The sequence below is a fragment of the Bos indicus genome, chromosome 27 (genome assembly GCF_029378745.1).
Source record: "Bos indicus isolate NIAB-ARS_2022 breed Sahiwal x Tharparkar chromosome 27, NIAB-ARS_B.indTharparkar_mat_pri_1.0, whole genome shotgun sequence".
Taxonomy (NCBI): domain Eukaryota; kingdom Metazoa; phylum Chordata; class Mammalia; order Artiodactyla; family Bovidae; genus Bos; species Bos indicus.
In genome coordinates, this window is record NC_091786.1 from 28,310,226 (window position 1) to 28,328,020 (window position 17,795).

At 41.8% G+C, this 17,795-nt stretch overlaps 1 long non-coding RNA gene across 1 annotated transcript; it reads right to left on the reverse strand.

Moving 5' to 3' along the window:
• Window positions 1-558: 558 nt before the first annotated feature.
• LOC139180106 (uncharacterized) lies at window positions 559-3,806 on the reverse strand. Its single transcript, XR_011564423.1, has 3 exons — window positions 3,668-3,806; window positions 1,207-1,415; window positions 559-695 (listed from the first exon to the last, which is right to left on the reverse strand). It is a non-coding gene; the product is annotated as an uncharacterized lncRNA (long non-coding RNA).
• Between the last annotated feature and the right edge of the window lie 13,989 nt (window positions 3,807-17,795).

Sequence of the window (17,795 nt, forward strand, 5' to 3'; positions counted from 1 at the left end):
GTTGGTGATGGACAGGGAGGCCTGGCGTGCTGCGATTCATGGGGTGGCAAAGAGTCGGACATGACTGAGCAACTGAACTGAACTGAACTGATAAGATACCATCAAGATACTTTTAGGCATTCTATTTTAAAGACACGTGGTGAATCAGAATCCTGTTGATCTACTTCTATGTTTCATCTTTAAATGGCTGTGCCTTTCTAGGGACAGGACATATCTTGGCAGTCTACACGGATATGCAAATTTCTCATCTGCCCCTTAATAATCTATCTTTATGGAAAATCATTGAACTTATGACTGTGTTTTTCTAAACAATCTATTCTCCAGATTATGATACCACACATTCCAAATTTATAATAGAGGACTGTTTGTACAGACTGAAAAGAAAAGAACAAATAGGAGAACTGGTTCACTCTGAGGTTTCTTTGAGGTACCACACACATGGGAAGCAAAAAAGGATAATTCCTTAATCTTTTAAAAATACATTTATTTACTTTTGGCTGCACTGGATCTGCATTGCTGCAGGCAGGTTTTCTCCAGTTGCGGTGAGCAGGGGCTACTCTCTGGTTGCGGTGCACTGGCTTCTCTTGTTGCAGAACGTGGGCTCCGGAGCACTGGCTTCAGTAGTTATGGTGCTCAGGCCTCGTTGCGCTGAGGCATGTGGGATCTTCCTCGACCAGGGATCGAACCCGTGTCCCCTGCATTGGTAGGCAGATTCTTAACCACTGGACCACCAGGGAAGTCCTCCTTATCTTTATAATGTCTCCTTGCCTGGTAGCTCAGACGGTAAAGTGTCTGTCTACAATGCAGGAGACCTGGGTTCGATCCCTGGGTTAGGAAGATCCCTTGGAGAAGGAAATGGCAATCCACTCCGGTACTCTTGCCTGGAAAATCCCATGGACAGAGGAGCCTGGTAGGCTACAGTCCATGGGGTCGCAAAGAGTCAGACACAACTGAGCGACTTCACATTCACGTGCACTTGTTTTGGAAATTTCACACAATATTTCTAGATGGCCAGGGCTAGAAGTGTGGTATAGGACATGGTATTCAACACTATGAGAAGTCCTAGATTCCCCATAGGATACATAGGAGGTGGTTGTATCTGAAAAGCTCTCATTCTCTGTGAAATAGGCAGCATTTGGAGGCAGCAGAGGAAGAGACAGGGTGGCCCTGGAGGTGTTCAGTTGCCAGTCTCACATGAAGCCCTACCTGGTGGTCTTTGGTGACCCCTGAATGGACCGCATGGGAGCTGCTGGTCACCAGTTCTGCCTGCGTTGCTGGTCCGTGTTGCCTCTCCTCCTGAGCCATCTCCCTTCTGACTCTCCACCTTCCTGCAGCTCATCTCCTTGCAGTGACAGGATTGAGGCTCTCAAGATGCATATTGGATTTCAAGATGGATGTGATAAATAGGTGGCTTCCTTTAAAAAAAAAAAGTGAATGAAAGATTCTAAATGAAGTGTAGTGAAGTTGCTCAATCGTGTCCAACTCTTTTCAACCCCATGGACTGTAGCCCACCCGGCTCCTTCGTCCATGGGATTTTCCAGGCAAGAGTACGGGAGTGGGGTGCCATTTCCTTCTCCAGGGGATCTTCCAGACCCAGGGATCAAACCCAGGTCCCCCGCACTGTAGCCAGACGCTTTACCCTCTGAGTCACAAGGGAAGTATAGATGTCTTCCTTTAAAAAAAAAAAAAAATCTGAATGAAAGATTCTTTAAATTCTATAGTACTTTACAATTTTCAAAATTTTCACACACATATTATCTCATAGTTTTTTTTTTAAATTCTCCGATCCCTGTGTTGCCCCTCCCCCACTTCTCTCACCCCTCTGGTAACCACTAATTTATTCTCTATATCTGTGTATGCTTCTTTTTGTTTTATTCGCTAGTTTGTTGTGTTTTTTAGATTCCACATATAAGTGGTATTACATAGCATGTCTTCCTGTGTCTGACTGTTTTCAGTTAGCATAATGCCCTCCAAGTCCATCCATGTTGCTACAATTTTACCTTTTTTTATGGCTGAGTAGTATTCCATTCTTGGAGAAGGCAATGGCACCTCACTCCAGTACTCTTGCCTGGAAAATCCCATGGACGGAGGAGCCTGGTGGGCTGCAGTCCACGAGGTCGCTGCGAGTCGGACACGACTGAGCAACTTCCCTTTCACTTTTCACTTTCATGCATTGGAGAAGGAAATGGCAACCCACTCCAGTGTTCTTGCCTGGAGAATCCCAGGGACGGGGGAGCCTGGTGGGCTGCCACCTATGGGGTTGCACAGAGTCGGACACAACTGAAGTGACTTAGCAGCAGCGGTATTCTATTGTATGTATTGATAAATACCACAGCTTCTTTTCCTTTCAAATCTTTTCTAGAATTAATTAACTTGTTTATTTGGCTGTACCAGGTCTTAGTTGCATCCAGGCATGCAGGATGTTTTGCTTCAGCAAATTCTCAGTTGCAGCATGTGGGATCTAGTTCTCTGACCAGGGATCGAACCTGGGCCCCCTGCATGGGGAACTCAGAGTCTTAGCCACTAGACCATCAGGGAAATCCCCTATACCACAGCTTATTTATCCATTTGTCTGTTGATAGATTCCCTGTTTTGCTTGAATGTATTGAATGAACAAATCTTCCTCGGGGTTTAGAGGAAATGGGATGATGCATTTCAGCAGAGAAAACATAGACGGATGTGGATGGTAACTTTCATAGATCTCTTCCCTTCTTTGGGGGACATCAACTTGGAAAGATTTCAAAACACACCCTAAGTGGTCCCTGCACACCATCCTATCATCCTTTCTAATCCTGCTGTGTGGTTACAGAGGACATGGAAAGTAAGCATTGCCATAAACAAACAGAGGATAATAAATTGTAAGAAGGCAACAGAATATGTTTTTACTTGAACCTTGACTCTTTAGATCTGAGCATGCTCCTCTATTTCCAGAAAGCTCCAGAGTATTGAAAGTTTTTGTTTTCTGGAATCATGAGTTGGGTACACCTCTTTCCTCTCAAAGTTTGTAATTCCTGATGGGAAAGTTTAGAAAAAATTTCTTCCCTTCTTATCCCAGTAAGTGGCGGCTTATTTTTGTGAGTTTATAGGTAACAAAGGCCTGTTTGCGGTTAGAAAAACATAAAGGTGGATGAACATCAGTTTACCTTTAGTTAGTGAAGACGTCGGGTTTCTCTAACAGGATGGAAGGTTGCCGAATGACATGCAGCACTGGGCCTGGCACACAGCTGGGGCTCATTAAAAGTCTGATAAGGTTGCTTAGGTTCTAATCCTGGATGTAAGAATATTTACCATTTCTAGGCCACTGTTTCCTCATTTGTAAAATAAGAAACACTAGGGCTTCCATGGTGGCTCCATCCTTAAAGACACTGCCTGCAATACAAGAGACTTGGGTTCGACCCCTGGGTTGGAAAGATCCCCTGGAGAAGGGAATGGCTTCCCACTCCAGTTTTCTTGCCTGGAGAATTCCAGGGACAGAGTAGCCTGGTGGGCTGCAGTCCATGCGGCTGCAAAGAGTCAGACACGACTGAGCAACTCTTTCTTTCAATGACTTTTAAGTTGTGTCTTAGCGTGATATATAGTAATATAACTGATATGACACTGTATTATAGTAAATAACTACTCGAACTCCTTTTGGGCCTTCAAGTGGTACAGTGGTAAAGAATCTTACCTGCCAGTGCTGGAGACACAAGATATGTGGGTTTTATCCTGAATTGGGAAGATGCCCTGGAGTAGGAAATGACAATCTGCTCCAGTATTCTTGCTTGGAAAATTCCATGACCAGCAGAGCCTGGTGTGCTCTAGTCCATGGGATCACAAAGAGTCAGACATGACTGAATGACTGAGCATACACACAGAACCCCTTAGCTTTTATCATGTGTGGCTTGGGGGCAGTGACCACATCTCCCTAGATAAGCACTGTGTCCCTGCTGCTCAACACTGTGCCTCTTCCTTAGCAGATGCTCAGTAAATATTTACTGAGTCAGTGTTGTTTGTATTCCAAGAGAATGTTTAACCTCTTACTGTCTCAATTCCCTCCTCCTCTTTCAGGCCTTCACATCCACTCTTAGTAAATTTACATCCTCTGGGCTCTTCTTCCAGGAGTTCAAAAAACAAGCTTTTATTTTGATCCTAGGCCATGTTAACTCAGATTTTTAGAAAAATCATTTTATATTGATTAATGCATCCCAGGTTAGACTCTCCTTCCTCCATTCACACATACATGTAATTTGTTTCTTCTCTCTTTCCTTACCTGGCGATGTTAAAATAGCTAACCGACTACTTGTTTCTCCAGGAGTTCTTAACTAAGAGAACATGAAACCTTTGGGAAGAGGGCAGCAGAGCTTGTGAAACCCATTGAGGGTTTCAAAGGATTCATAAACCTTGATATCGTATGTAATGTGTGTGCCTTATTACAGAAAGAGGATTGAATCTTTTTTTTTTTTTACTAGATTCTCTAAGGACACTTTGGGACCCATGAAAGGCGAAAAATCCACTCTAGTACATGAGTTAGGTCTAGTCATTTAGAAAATCCTGCACTCTCCTGTCTGTGGTTGCCTCAATTTCTTTAAAAAAAAATTTGCAAGATAAAAAGAAACCCATTTTGCATCTTACAATTCCACCCTGCAACAAGATCTGCTTACAGAAATGCCTTAAATCTTCCATCTTTCCATCTGAGGGGTCCTCACTCCCAACCCACTCAAGCCAGGAAGCCCATGACTCATATCACAAGGCAACATCCTCTTTGTATTTCCATGACGGACCCTGTCTTGCTCCTCTGACACCAAACAAGTGAATTGCCCTCACATATACCGTGACTTGTGGGAAGGTGGTATTTTTACCACAGTGAACTTGGGGTATACAGTTCATGTCAGGGTCACCAGCTTTAGCAAAATAGAGGCCCATTTAGGGGAACAGTAAGAAATGGAGATATTGTAATAGAATAAAAGGGACACCAAAGGAAGAGTCAGGGACCAGTCTTGAGACATATTATACTCTAGACATAAAGGAAGTGCTTCAGCTCTTTGGGCTTTATTTTCTTTTAGACCAATATGGAGATTGGACACAGTTATCTGCAGTGTTCTCCATCTTCAGTCTCCCTAGTTGTGGGATTCTGGTTGGCTGACATTGGACAAGCTAATAGGAAGTCCTAAAGCCTTAGAGATCCAAAGTTTTCTAGCTTACCAGAAATTCAACAAGTCCAAAATATTGAATGAGTGAAGAAAGGAGCCATTTTAATGAGAAAGAATACCTAATATTGAAAAGATCTCATTTCTTCCAAAATTATAAAAAATATATTCTGATTTTTTTAAAAAATGAGTTTCCTAAAATTTTACAAATTTCTGAAATAAACAGATGAAGATAGCCTGCTCCTCCTATCACCAAAAACCATAGTTAAGAATAAAAACTCACAGTGCTATATGAAAAAAATATATATAAAGCTACACAAAGTAAAGCAGCATGATAGACCAAAACATATATTAATGAAATAGTTTCAGAAGTCCAAACTACCAATCAATAATAATCATCATAATGATAAAGTTATTCTAAATTTGTACTTATAATTAAAATAAATAATTAAGAAAAATTACATAAAATAATGATTTTAAATTTAAAATAATTGTATATGCAATAAAACTATAATAAATCTATAATTATAGTGATATTATTTGATGATTATAATTTATTAGAACAATAATAAAGTAATAATTTACTTATTACATTAATCACTACAAAGAAACAAAAAGCCCAATAAAAATTGGTAAAATATTTGAATATATACACTTCACCAAAGATATGAATAACCAAAAACTTTTAAAATATGCCAAACAGCACTTGTGATTAGGGAAATGAAAATTAAAAATCAAAATGAGAGCTTGCTAAATGCCTAACTTCTCGTTGTTGTTTGGTCGCTAAGTCATGTCCAACTCTTTGGGAGGCCTGAACACCAATGAGAAAGTCTAAAATTTAAAAGACTGACAATAGCAAGTGTTAAGAGTACAGAGAAGATGAAATTCTCGTACACTGCTGGTAGAAACATAAAATGGTACAATCACTTTGGAAAACATTTTGGTAGCCTTCATAATAGGTTAAAGATATACTTCCCATATAACTCAACCAGTTCATTACTAAATATTTTAGGAGAAATAAAAGCATATGTCTGCACAAAGAGTTGTACACAAATATTAAGAACGGCTTTATATATATAATGGCCGCACACTGGAAACATTCCAAATGTCCATCAACCGATGATAAACAAATTGTTTAAAATTGGATGAACAAATAGAATACTACTCAGGAATAAAATGGAATGAACTGTCGACATATGCCACAACATGGGTGACACAAAATGCTGAGTGAAAGAAGACAGACCAAAATAAGGCTGCACACACCATAGTTCATTTCCACAAAATTCCAAAGAAGGCACACTAGTCTATACAAAAGCCCACTCAGTTGTTGCCTGGAGACAGAGGGTGGGGAGATGAATTTGATCTAGCAGTCTAAAAGAAAAAAGAAACTATAAAAAAGATGCAATTATTTATCTGATCTTGAATAGAAAAAACCTAAGCATAAAGACAACATTTTTAAATAAAAGGAGGATTGACTTAATTTATTTTTAAAATTTAAAGGTTTACATAAAATAATTATAAATTTCAGATCAGATCAGTCGCTCAGTCGCGTCCGACTCTTTGCAACCCCATGAATCGCAGCACGCCAGGCCTCCCTGTCCATCACCAACTCTCGAAGTTCACTCAGACTCATGTCCATCAAGTCAGTGATGCCATCCAGCCATCTCATCCTCTGTCGTCCCCTTCTCCTCCTGCCCCTAGTCCCTCCCAGCATCAGGGTCTTTTCCAATGAGTCAACTCTTTACATGAGGTGGCCAAAGTACTGGAGTTTCAGCTTTAGCATCATTCCTTCCAAAGAAATCCCAGGGCTGATCTCCTTTAGAATGGACTGGTTGGATCTCTTTGCAGTCCAAGGGACTCTCAAGAGTCTTCTCCAACACCACAGTTCAAAAGCATCAATTCTTCAGCGCTCAGCCTTCTTCACAGTCCAACTCTCACATCCATACATGACCACAGGAAAAACCATAGCCTTGACTAGACGAACCTTTGTTGACAAAGTAATGTCTCTGCTTTTGAATATGCTATCTAGGTTGGTCATAACTTTCCTTCCAAGGAGTAAGCGTCTTTTAATTTCATGCCTGCAATCACCATCTGCAGTGATTTTGGAGCCCAGAAAAATCAAGTCTGACACTGTTTCCACTGTTTCCCCATCTATCTCCAATGAAGTGGTGGGACCGGATGCCATGATCTTCGTTTTCTGAATGTTGAGCTTTAAGCCAACTTTTTCACTCTCCACTTTCACTTTCATCAACAGGCTTTTGAGTTCCTCTTCACTTTCTGCCTTAAGGGTGGTGTCATCTGCATATCTGAGGTTATTGATATTTCTCCCGGCAATCTTGATTCCAGCTTGTGTTTCTTCCAGTCCAGCGTTTCTCATGATGTACTCTGCATATAAGTTAAATAAACAGGGTGACAGTATACAGCCTTGATGAACTCCTTTTCCTATTTGGAACCAGTCTGTTGTTCCATGTCCAGTTCTAACTGTTGCTTCCTGACCTGCATACAAATTTCTCAGAAGATAGCAAAGGAGGTGATATTTGCCATAAACATAAAAAATTATATCCTTTAGATATAAATAGTTATAAAACAATAATGACTTAACAGGACATCCCTATTGTAAAAGAGCAAATCATATAAACCAGTGTTTCATCAAAAAACAAAAAAATAGGGAGGGAGGAAGAAAAGAAGGAAGGAAGAGAGAGGGGGAAGGAAGAAGGAGGGAAGAAAGGGGACAAAGAAAGAAACAGATTCACAAAACTCCCAGCAAAAATGAGATTTTCTCCCTCTTGGTTGTATCTTTGTTGGTTGTTTCGTTTCAGTCTTGGTGTTTTTCCATATGTTCATAGTTCCTCCAGTGGACTTGGGTAATCACAAAATAGTCTCGAGAGAGAAGTTCAGTGAACTCAGCAGTGTTCACAGCCTTCCAAATGAAGGAGGCATAGCAGGTGTCTATTCAAAGGAAAACAGAACCTAGGGGTGTGTGTGTGAGAGAGAGAGGGAGAGATGCTCAGCTTATGATTAGCAGGAAGAAACAGGGCCTTAGAAGTGGGACACAGTCCCTGCCCTGGACCTTGACTCCCAGGCCGGGCCTCACTTCTGTGTGAATCCAGGCCGTGCTGTGCTGTGCTTAGTCGCTCAGTCGTGTCCGATCCTTTGCGACCCCATGGACTGTAGCCCACCAGGCTCCTCTGTCCATGGGTATTTGCCAGGCAAGAATACTGGAGTGGGTTGCCATGCCCTCCTCTAGGGGATCTTCCCAACCCAGGAATCGAACTCAGGTCGATCCTGCAGGTGGATTCTTTACCATCTGAGCCACCAGGAAAACCAGTGAATCCAGGCTATTCAAGTACAATGCCAGGACTGGTGGGCACTTCAGAAATGCTTGCCGCATCAATTGCTGAAAGATATTAAGGGGAAGGTTGCATATCACATTCAAATATATGAAGAAAAATGATTCCATGGGCATCATAAGCTACATTTCCTCATTTTTTCAACCGTTGGCTCAAAACACAGGTTGCAATTGGACATTGACTATGTAGTCAACATTATTATCAGGCTATATAAAAGTATGAAAACATTATCCTGAAATTCAAGGAATTTGGAATCTAGCTGGGAAAATATACCACACAGGAAATAATTAGATAATAAAGCTGTTTCCTCTGTTTCATTGTGGGGCAGAACTCATTCTAAAATGAAGAGATTATAACTTTCACAGGAGCACACACTTTCAGTATCTAAGAAAAACAATGTTTTGAAGAGGGAACAATTGCTATATTCAGTCAGTTCAGTTCAGTTCAGTCGCTCAGCAAGGAGAGTTCTGTTGGTGACAAGAGCTAACATCCCGTGGATTAAGTCAACATGTAAATAATGTATTCTTGGAGTCTGCCGTGCTCTCACAGGAACTGTAAAGGCTGGTTTTTATGACTCTGGTTTAAAAACCTGAAGCTTCCTTTGGAGAAGAGGAGCAAGATGTTGATGGTGCTCATTGGAGCAACTGAACTCTAGCCCAAGCCTTGTAAACTTGCTTGCTCGAAGCCACAGGATGGAAATTGCATAGTTCGGTGCCTTGGACCAGAGCATTCGTTACAACTTGTCAGAAGAGAAGAAATAAGTGAGAAAGAAAATAATTTCTAAAATTCCTCAGAATGCATAGTCCCAAACTATAAGCACAACACAGTATTTAAAACTAGATAGGAGAGTGGGGCTGGAGAAGGGATAGGCAACCCACTCCAGTATTCTTGCCTGGAGAATTCCATGGACAGAGGAGCCTGGTGGGCTACAGTCCATAGGATTGCACAGAGGCAGACACAGCTGAAGCAAGTAAGCAGCAGCAGCGAGAGAGCAGATAACCTCAGCTGAAAATGAAACACTAATGTCTTAAAACAGTGATGAACATTCAAGAATGTCCATAATATATCGCCTTCCATTTACTTTCCGTCTTCACCATAAATAGACATGAGTTAACGTATGTTTGAAGATTCATTTCCCTTTTATTGAGCTCACTCAACAAAAGGTTTTTAGGGTTTTTTTTCCCCATCATGTCCTGCTTTTATAAACCAAGATCTAATTTGACATGATTACGTAATTGTGTGACCACCTGTGCCCTTCTACCACTTTTTCCTTTCAAGGTAGAGAGTGTCTTTCTCTCCAGAGCCTTATAGAATATGTTACTTCACTTAATAGCAGTAATAGTCTTCTCACAACAACTAATTTATTTATTTACTAAATTGTTATCAAGAACCTATTAGTTGGCAGCCACTGTGCCAGGTGTTGGAAATAGAAAAAGGAATAAAACACTTTCTCGTCTTTGGAGCTTTCAGCTGAGTGGGGGATTCAGACAGTTAAAAAGATAATTTAAAAACAGATGTGACAGGCACACAGAAAGGTGCAACAGACTGTCATCTGACTACCCCAGCGTAACATTTCCCCAATTTTCATTAGAAACAGAATGCTTTAATTGAACCCAAGTAGAAAACCAAAACTTCCAGCCTCTTCTGTAACTAGATGAGGCTCTATGACTAAGTTCTGGCCAAGGAGATGCAAGCATAGTAAGTATTCAGAGAAATTTCCAAGAAGGCTCCTTAAAAGGAAATGATTAAGCCAAAATAAGGATTCTTTTAGTTTTCCTGCCTTCCAAGAAGTCTAATGAAACAGTTGGAGCCACAGCTGCAATTCTGGACTATTAGGTAAACTTGAATATATGAGGTGATCAAGATTCTAGTGACTGTACAACCAGGATATCAGCCCCATGCAGCCTCCATCTGACTTCTTTTATGTGGGAGAATAAACCATTGTCCATTTAAGTCCTATAGTTAGGCCTATGACCATTGCAGCCCCACATAATACTAACTGATGGATGCAAAACTTAGGAGAAATTATAGCAGCAGTCTTGGGGAGAGAAGTCAGAAACAGTGTTCCTATAGAAGTCACATTTGATCTGAGACTTAAGGCCTAAATGAATGCAGAAGGTGTAGAAAATTTTTTAAGGAAGAAGGAATACCATGTGAAGTTCTGAATTGGAAAGGAACTATCTACGAGATACTATAAAAGGTAAACCTAACAGGAGTAGAGTGGATTAGGAAGAACCAGGCAGGAGAAAAATCTGGAAAATTTCATAGATGCTCCATTTTGCAGAGAGTGCTGTAAAGATATTAATAGGTAGCTGCAGAGCAGAGGTCTAAAAGTAGAGGCATAAATGTGGGAGATATTAACACACAGATGGTTTCTAAAGTCTTGGGAATTAACGAGGTCACCCAGGAAGAGTGTCTAAAGTTAGAAGAGGGCCTCAAAACAAAGAGATATCACTTCACACCAGATAGAACGGGTATCATCAAAAAGTCTACAAATAACAAATGTTGGCGAGGATGTGGAGAAAAGGGAACCCTTCACAGCTGGTGAGACTGTACCAATACATTACTGTAGCCACTATGGAAAGCATAGTGGAGTTCCTCAAAAATAAACACAGAACCACCATGTGTGCTCAGTCGCTCAGTTGTGTCTGACTCTTTGCGGCCTCATGGACTGTAGCCCACCAGGCTCCTCTGCCCATGGAATTTTCCAGTCAAGAATACTGGACTGGGGTGCCATTCCCTTCTTCAGGGGATCTTTCTGACCCAGGGATCTAACCTGCATCTCTTATGTCTCCTGCATTGGCGGGCAGATTATTTACCACTAGCACCACCTGGGAAGCCCATATAATCCAGCAATAATTCCACTCCTGGGTATATATCTGAAAAACCACAAAAGCAAAAAGAGTAATTCAAAAAGAAACATGTACCCCAGTGTTCACTGAAGCACTATTTACAGTAGCCAAGAGATGGAAGCAACTTAAATGTCCATCGCAGATGAATGGATAAAGATGTGGTATATACGGATATATACTGCTGCTGCTGCTAAGTCACTTCAGTCATGTCCGACTCTGTGTGACCCCATAGACGGCAGCCCACCAGGCTCCCCGGTCCCTGGGATTCTCCAGGCAAGAACACTGGAGTGGGTTGCCATTGCCTTCTCCAATGCATGAAAGTGAAAAGTGAAAGTGAAGTCGCTCAGTCGTGTCTGACTCTTCGAGACACCATGGACTTCAGCCCACCAGGCTCCTCTGTCCATGGGATTTTCCAGGCAAGAGTACTGGAGTGTGGTGCCATTGCCTTCTCCATGGATATGTACTACTCAGCCATAAAAAAGAATGTTCTGCTATTAGCAGCAACATGCATAGACCTGGAGAATATTTTGCTTAGTGAAATGTCAGAGAAAGACAAATACTCTATGATATCACTTATATGTAGAATCTAAGAAATAATACAAACGAATATATATGCAAAACAGAAAGAGACTCACAGATATAGTGAACAAACCTAGTTGTTACCAAAGAGGAGAGGGAAGTGGAGAGGGGAAAATTGGGGGTACAGGATTAAGAGACATAAATACTATGTACAAAATAGACAAGCAACAAGGATATACTTTACAGCACAATGAATTATTCCCGTTATCTTGTAATAACATTTAATGGAGTATAATCTGTAAAAACACTGAATCACTATGCTGTCTACCCAAAATTAATATACTGTAAATCAACTATACTTCAACATAGAAATATTGAAATATTGTAGAAATAAAGGCAGAAGAGGGCCAAGGACAGAACCCTGATACCAAACAATTAAAGACCAAGTAAAGGAGACCCTCCCCATCTTCTGTTTAAAAAAAAAAAGAGAGAAATAAAGAATATCAGCATAATTCAGGGTCACAAAATCTAAGAAATCACCTGGGGCAGAGGGCAGAGGGCAGAGGGCAGAGGTAAGATAGGTTTCCTTTGGTTTTGTTTCTAGCCTGAAGGGACGACTGATGGAAGATTTCAAGGAGGGTAAACAGCTTTCTTTGCAGTTGCCCTGCTGGAGAGACTGGTGGGTGGAGGTTGAATTAAGCTAATATTTACAAACAGGATGAGCTTACGTAATAAGTCTTTAAGATCCTCAGTTTCATTATTTGTAAGATGGGGATAGTAACACTTACCTTGTAGTGCAGGATGAAGATTAAATAAGAGAGGGGAATGGGTGTAGAACTAGATAAGGAAACCATGCTGTTGTGGTTCATTCACCCTTCAAGACTGATGGAAACTTACATGGAAAATTGTCACATGAGGGATCTTAGTTTGTCAGCTTCTTGACAGTTAGTAGTATACATATTTTTTAACGTTCAAGAATTTTTATATTTCTGCACATAGATTAGTATTGCCCTATCACAGATAAACCTAGAAGGGCAGAGGTCTTTGTGCCCTGATGATTCAGCATGAAACCAGTGAGGTCTCCACTGCAGTATTCCTCCTTACATGGCCTTTTCCAGGAATCCAAGGCAAGGAGTCCTAGCCATGTGTCCACTTGCTTACATGTTTATATAAAATTTGCAAGAGAAGGCCGTTAAATTACAATTCATTAAGACCACGGTCTCTTTCCACTCTGATTTTCCCTCCCAAGATATTCTCCTTGTGTAGGTGGAATTGGAAGGGCCCTGGGCATTTTGGAATCCAGTGAAGGGAAAATTGAGTTGGAGGTACATTTACTTGGTGTTCAGTGGGATGTCTGCTATTTCAAGGTGTCCCAGAGTGGGAAATGCTTCCACAAATATGCTAAACCCACTGTGCTGACTCACGTGGCATCATGTCAAGAAGATGCAGGGCCAGAGATTGTATTGTGAATGAATGTGTTCTCGTGTGCCAAGGACCAGTGGGATGTGAGCCATGACAAGACAAGCCTGAAATGCATGGAGCCAGAGCTAACCTGTGGAAAATTCTACCAGGCATACATCCTGTGGCATTACAACCAGAGGATTCACATCCATGATGTCTAGGCAAAGCTCAAATTCTCTTGCTTCAAGAATATCCATAATAATTCATCATATGCAATATATATTCACCAAATTGTTGTTCTTTGGCAATGGAAATGGCAAGGAGTTAAATTCGTCAGAATTTTTATGCTTGTAGGGCACAAACTTGCCATAGTGCCACAAACTGTGAGCGTGTCTGTAACAACAATTTATATAGGAAGAAAATATAATAAAGGTTTTCTGAAATTTGACCTCCCTGGTGGCTCAGATGGTAAAGGATCTGCCTGCAATGCAAGAGACCTGGGTTCGATCCCTGGGTCAGGAAGATCCCCTGGAGTGGGGCGTGGCAGCCCACTCCAGTGTTCTTCCCTGAAGAATCCCTGTGGACAGAGGAGCCTGGCGGGCTACAGTCCCTGGGGTCACACAGAGTTGGACACGACTGAGTGGTTAACACTTTCACTTTCAAAGATTTATAGGACATTGTCAAAATAAGTTGTGATGTTGAAACAAGCTTGTTCAATTATTAATAATAACAATTTCAATCAATCAGATGAAAGACTGATTCCCTTTCCATTTTCTTTTTATAAAAAAATTACAAAACTAATGTCAGTTAAAGAGGCAATCAAAAAATATCCAGGGAGAAAAATATCATAAATGCATGTCAGGCAGTTAATTGTTGTTTTTATGAGTTTTATCATTTTATCATGTGTGTAGTTTTGTCAGATTTTACATTTTGTGATGATTGGGTTTTAAATATGGATGTAATTTTGTCCCTCATAATTTGTATTGACTGTTTTGCATTCTTCCTCCTATTCCTTGAAATGATACGCAGCTCACGCCCTATAGAACCTGAACCACCAGCGGGTCCCTCTGTGCTGTCTGCCTGCAGCGAGACCCAGGGCCCCTCCTAACAGTGGCCCCAGGTCCCCTCACCCATCCCCAAGGACACAGCAGTTAATGATATGATGAGCCTGCCTCCAGGTCCAGATGGTTGGAAGGGAAAACAAAGCCTAAATGCCAAAAACAGGAGCATTTGACTGGTGCCTGGGGAGTAACGCTGGCTCTTGACACCTCCGTGACTTATGCGAGAACTAAAGGCACCAAACCTCATTTCAGAGAGTCCCATATTTGGTTCTAGCTCTGCCCCTAGGTGTATGGCTTTGAAAAACAAGTTCAGCTACCCAGAGTGTCAATGTGCTTATGGGTTCCGTAGACTATTTCATACATATGGTGAGGGCAAAGCTTGTGCACATTAAAAAAAAAAAAAAAAAAAGAACACCCTGTTGTAAGGGGCTCTTCAGATGTAAAGTCCACGTGATCCTTCCCTTCTCCGCCATCGCCAAGGAATCAAGGATTTAATCCCACTCATGCACTCTTATTTTGGAGAGACTGATGCATGCTCTGAACAAGCATTGCAGGGCCATTTCAGAATGCTTTACTGAAATGCATTTGGCATTTCTCAGGCAGAGGGGCCTAGTGTCATGAGAGAGGAGGTGCAAGAGGACCACTGGTGACCAGTCTTCTCTGACCTTGAACTTGAATGCCCTATTGAACCAAACATAAGGGCTGCCTGTACCCAGAAGCCACTTACTTAATAGGCTGTGAGTAAGCAACACCTGTGTTAATTGTGGTCATGCCTGGTGTGGCAGTACCAAGCCTTCACTCTTCCTGGCCACGTATACCATGAAGTCTCCTGGTAATGTGAGTTTTATTATCACATTGTTTGCCCAGTGATATGGATACATCTTTTAACAATGGCCATCCTTAAAAACTATCTGGTTGTCTGTTTCTTCTTTTGGTCCGCCAGCTCTGGCCGCCAGAATCATCTTGACTTACTTGGCTGTTTCACCTGAGTCAGGACTCTTCCTTAAATAACCTTAGGGACCCTGAGCTAGTTGCTACATTGCTCCTCTTTCAGGGCTCACGATCCTTGAATGAGTTTCCACTGGTCTTGGAGTAAAATCCAAAATCAAAATCCTTTTAAAAAATTTCTATTTATTTTTGGCTGTGCTGGGTCTTCATTGCTGTACCAGCTTTTTCTCTGGTTGTGGTGAGTCAGGGCTACTCTCTGGTTGCGGTGCGTGGACTTATCACCGAGGTGGCTTCTCTTGTTGCAGAGGCTCTAGGCGTGTGGGCTTCCGTCCCAGCAATGTGCTCAGTAGTTGTGGCACTTGGGCTCCGGAGCCCAGGCTTAGTAGCTGTGGCCCACGGCCCAGTTGCTCCGCGGCACGTGGGATCTTCCCAGCTCAGAGATCGAACCCACATCACCTGAGTTGGCAGGCAGATTTAAAATCAAAACCAAAATCTTAACGTAACTTCAAAGCCCTGCATGGTCTCCCCAGCACCTAATTCTCCAGCTTTGTCACGCGCTGCCCTTCCGCTCACTCTGTGCTCCGTTCCTCCCGGCCTGCTTCCCTCACTTCGCTCAGGCTGCTTTCGGTGCCCAAGAGGTATCCCACCCCCTCCACAAAGCTACCTCCCACTCCCCCTCCAGATATCAACCAGGTCAAATATCACTTCCTTGGGGATGTCTGCCCTGATGATACTCCCTCCAGATTTGGCTGGAGTCCCCCTGGTGGCTCAGATGGTAAAGAATCCGCCTGCAATGTGGGAGACCTGGATTCAATCCCTGGGTTGGGAAGACCCCCTGGAGAAGGACATGACAACCCACTCCAGTATTCTTGCCTGGAGAACGCCATGGACAGTCCATGGGCTTGCAAAGAGTCAGACATGACTGAGTGACTAAGCACAGCAGCACCCTATCCTAACCCACTATAGATCGAACTATATCAAATTGCTGGTATTATCATTTTGACCTACAAAACCATCACTAGCCTATGGTTCTTACTGCTCCCTGTACATCATAGCCCTCATCACAATTGTTATTAAGTCATTACTTGAATATTTGATTAGTATCTGACTCCCTGATGGATTATAAACTCTGGGAAAATAGACATCCTGCCTGTGTGTCTGTTGCTATTCAGAAAATAATAAATACTTACTGAATATTATTTATTCAACCACACAGATACACTTTTTACATTTTCTGCATTCGTGATATACATGGAATATGCAGTGTCGTGAAGAAAAGTGTTATTCGGTCAAGTAGGTTTGTGTTGCTTAATTTTTTTCAGGCTTCAGTCATGAGATGTCATTACTTAATGCTTCGCGATGCTCTTTGTGGTACTTTGGCCGTTGTGTTCTTTGGTTATGACATTGCCTTGTGTCTGTGAAATACATCCTAGGTGTACCATGAGGTTCTTGAGACAAGCCTGATCTTTTAAGTTTCCTTTTCTCTGAAGAGACATCTCAAGATTCTCTCTGTAAGAAGAGTGGAATTTTTCAAAATCTCCTGCTAAGTAAACAGTCTCAGATTACAAAGCAAGAGATGTTGCAAACTACTTGAAAGGATGCAGTTTATGAAGCAGAAGTGGCGCAGATGTCATGCAAGACCTAGTGAAAAACCAGAAATGGTGGTAGAACAAATATCACCACTTTCTCAGACAGCAAAGGCAGTTCACATGTAACAGAGGCTCATGAGAACATTGGGAACCCTCACAGCCCTGCTTTCCAGAGGAGAAAGCAGGGCAGGTCTTCGAGCGCATCAGAGGGGCCCTCATTAGCCCAATCAAGGGTCCCCCCGAGCCCCCGCCTGGCCTCGCACACATGGGGTTGCGCAATTAACTCTGCCCACGCTGCCGAGGCTGCAGTCCATTAGTCTGAGTGAATCCTGATTGATTGTGTTCTCCTCGGCCCCTCGTAAACATATGCCTTGTTGTCTGAATCTTCACACTTTTTTCATATTGTAAAAATGTCTTTTCTCCAAGTCTCATTACAAGTTGACAAGCGATGCCTGGTCAAGAGCAGTGGGGATGATGCTGCGTAGAGTTCCCTGTGCTATGCACTTGATTTTTGTTGCTCATCTAATTTTATTGATTTATTTATATTTGATTGGAGTATAATTGCTTTACAATGTTGTGTTAGTTTCTGCTGTACAATGAAATGAATCGGCTACATATATATACCTTCCCTCTTCAACCTACCCCATACTCCACCTCACCTAGCCTACCCATCTAGGTCATCATAGAACACAGAGCTGAGCTTCCTGTGCTTTATAGCAGGTTATCCATTTTAAATATAGCACTGTGTATGTGTCAGTCCCATACTCCCTAACTATCTCTTCCCCTCAACCTTTCCCCCGACACCCCACCTGAACCATGAGTTCTTTTCTCCAAGTTTGTGTGTTTCTATTTTGCAAATACCTTCATTTGTATCATTTCTTTTTATATTCTACATGTAAGCAATATTAGACAATATTTCTTTCTCTGTCTGAGTTAACTTCATTCAATA